Source organism: Tachypleus tridentatus, chromosome 7 (genome assembly GCF_004210375.1).
Source record: "Tachypleus tridentatus isolate NWPU-2018 chromosome 7, ASM421037v1, whole genome shotgun sequence".
NCBI classification, from domain to species: Eukaryota; Metazoa; Arthropoda; class Merostomata; order Xiphosura; family Limulidae; genus Tachypleus; species Tachypleus tridentatus.
This window is the reverse complement of record NC_134831.1, coordinates 125,361,434-125,365,177: the sequence shown is the minus strand read 5'-3', so window position 1 is coordinate 125,365,177 and position 3,744 is coordinate 125,361,434.

Sequence of the window (3,744 nt, the reverse complement as noted above, 5' to 3'; positions counted from 1 at the left end):
TATTTTTTTCATTCATCACGTGAGAATATTTCAATCTGAGCAAATTTACTGAGAGGAAACTTACACAATCAGAAAAACAAACGAAAGATAAAACAAGATATAACATTCACTCCATTTAAGAATTTGGTATGGAGCTAATTTAACCTTCAAATGATTTATTATTTCTAAGGAAAATCCCCGTATTATCACAAAGTTTACCTTGCTTTATGGTTTAAAAAGCACATCTGTATTTCATAATTTCAAACCACTTTTTAAGCACGGTCATTTTCAAATATTACAATAATAATAATAAACATTTCGCTTGTAGGTATCATTTTGTCAAAAGACTACACGTAATCTTTGGTTGTTATTAAACACATAGCTACATAATAGACTAACTGTTATCTGTTCACCACGTGTATCGAAACCCGATTTGTGGTGTTGTACTCCTGTAGATTTATTCGTGAGACACTGAGGGACGAGACTTTGGATAAAAAAAACCATACCCAATTTATAAAAAGAACTCTTACCTAGAATTATGTCTGAAACTGTTAAAATATTTTTTAAACTTTTGTGTAATAGAACACTTTATATATATTAAATGTATGGCAAAGTGTTATACCAACAATTTATTTTCAACATGTTAGAATACAAAGTGAAATGTAATAGTTTTAAATAGGTGTGAAAACAATATAGAAAACATTATCAACGTATTATTGGTTTTGTTTATTTTGAATTTCGCGCAAAGCTGCACGAGGTCTATCTGCGCTAGCCGTCCTTAAAATAGCAGTGTTAAGACTAGAGAGAAGGCAGCTCGTCATCACCACCAACCGCCAACGCTTGGGCTACTCTTTTACCAACGAATAGTGGGATTGACCGTAACATTATAACGCCCTCACGGCTGAATGGGTGAGCAAGTTTGGTGTGACGGGGATTCGAACCCGCGACCCTCAGATTACGAGCCGAGTGCCTTACCTACCTGCTCATGAAATATTGTCTTTTTTGATATAATGCTATCTACACAACTGCTTTTTGATCATTTGTCAGAAAATGAGAACAAAGTCTGCGCTACTGACGCCATTTTTCATCTTCAATGTTTCGCCTGCTTTGATTATTTTGTTGTTGTTGTTGTAATTTGGAAGGTTGAGAAACTTTATGTATTTTATTAAGAGGACATCTGAACCATTCTACTCGTTCTGAACATGTCTAGACTTCAGTTATACAGTCGTACCTGAATGTTTTAACTTGTTAAGGTGGAAAGTTAAAACATTCGCGCTGGTGGATGGATGCTGCTACTTTACGATAGCATTCTGAAAATCATTTATTGAGTTGGGCGAACAGATGGGTTTTAATTATAATTAATATAAGATAAAGCACCTGGGATATTGTATTTAAAATTATAAGTATAATTTAAGTGGGAATAATCTTAACAGTGTCATGGAAAGTAAAATAATCTTGGGAAAGTGGTTGATCAGTTTCTTAAACCACCCAAACAGAGTATTGTTTTTAGTGGTAGGGCAAATATGATTGTAAGCTGTATCAACAGAAATATTGAATACAAGTGTAAAAATGTTATAATTTCATTGGTTAGGCCACATTTGGAATATTGTGTTGGGTTTCTTACCTAAGGAAATACATCCAATTGTTGGAAGGGTTTAGAGATGGGTTGCCTGGGATGGAGAGGTTGTCGTGAGAGGCTGAAATTTCTCAAATTGTTTTCTCTTGAAAGAATAAGACTTGAGAGGGATCTGCTTGAGGTGTTTGAGACTGTTGAGGAAATCTGATACTGGTGATATATAATTATTTCCCTATTTAATGGTCAGAATGGTAGAAGTAGATGATACAAGTGTAAATCTTGGCAAGATAGAAGTGATCTTCAGCCAAGAAAATGTTATTCTTCTGAGAGAGTAGTTGACTTTTGAAATGTGTTGACTTTGGATGTTTTGGAGGCAGTAAACCTGAGTGAGATAAAGAGAAAGCTTAATAAGTACATGAAAGCCTGGCATGGCCAAGTGGATTAAGGCGTTCGCGAGGGTTGCGGGTTCGAATCCTGGTCGCACCAAACATGCTCGCCCTTTCAGATGTGGGGGTGTTATAATGTTACGATCAATCCCACTATTCGTTGGTAAAAGAGTAGCCCAACAGTTGGCGGTGGGTGATGATGACTAGCTGCCTTCCCTCTAGTCTTACACTGCAAAATTAGGGACTGCTAGTGCAGATAGCCCTCGAGTAGCTTTGCGCGAAATTCAAAACAAACAAACGTGAACGATAAAGGCTAGCTTTGAAGTTTTTATTTTTTTTAGTTTAATTTCGAAGATGGGACAGTCTAGATGTATCAAAAGACCTCTTGTTTTCCCTGAACATTATGTTGCGTTAAATTACTTGTATTTTTTCCCGCTTTAAATCTTCAATAAGATATATTATAATTGGTGTTAGCGATGAAATGAACTTAAGACATGGAGTTATCCTGCTTCTGACTGGTTTACAGGGATTGTTTCCAAACCAGGCAGAAGACAATTGAATATCTAAAGCCATTGTCAAAAACTTTATTCAAAAGAAGCTGAAAATAATTTCTGTTCACCTCTAATAATATTAAATCCAGTTAGATATTTAAAAGTAACGTATACAGTTAACTTTTAAAGACGGATCTAACTTAATAGAATTTGCTCAGGATGGTTAACTTCTGCACATCAATGATTTCTTACGGTATTACTATTATCATTTCTGACTGTGACGAGGATCAAGTTGAGGATTTAGCCAACGTCTCTAGTTTTGAAACATATCATGCTTTGAGAAACATACCATGCTTTGAGTACCTCTTTAAAAAGAACCCCTATGGAGATATATGGGCTTAAAATAATAAACTCTCTTTTGGAGCACAAAAATATATCAGACACTAGAATAGAATGTTCTAATACCACTATAATTTAGCTGGCTTTTTAACTAAACTATAAATAGGGTAAAAAGTTCCACTACACCACGTCAAGCTGCGAAACTCGAAGGAACTTTTTAAGACCGTTTCTGTTGAAGCGTTGATGCCTCATCAGAAATTCGATTTGAATTTCATAATTACCTGACTTTTATAAAAACACAATGTACTTGATTTTAATTTAAACTCTTTTGCACTTAAAACTTTTTTATTATTATTATTTTTATTAACGAATATCGTTCATACATCAATGGGTGCCGGTAGGATTGGATAAGTCGAGGAGCCAATCATGTTGGGCTCTGACCATGTTTTATTTGGTTCAGTACTTTATGCACACCGGTTTGAAATATTATCAGACGAATAACTTAATTTGATAATTTAAATTGCTTATAACATAGAATAAGGTAAATTACACTTCCATACCGCACAGGATTTTAAAAATTGTCAATAGGTTATTCAGGTTTCCTCCTTTTAAATTGTTTGAGAGATACACGCTTCACATTAGTTCAGATCATTAAAATTAGGAGAAGTGTCCCTTTGAAATGTTGTGGGACGTAAACCTAAACTGCGTCTAACATTTCAACTGGGAACATGTGATTAACTCCATGGTGTCTTATGCATAAGCTTTCAATAAACGAGTAAGTAGCTGATATACAACTGCAATAAGTGTAAAATAACTAATGAACTTATAGTTCTCAGTGAAGTTACAAACATTTTTTTAAGCTAATACATAAACAATGTTATATCTAGCGTAGCGGTAATTAGCGTTACATTGTTTGTCTTTGTAAATAAACACTCGTATAATTCGAGACATATTTCAGTAATGAGCCTTCTGC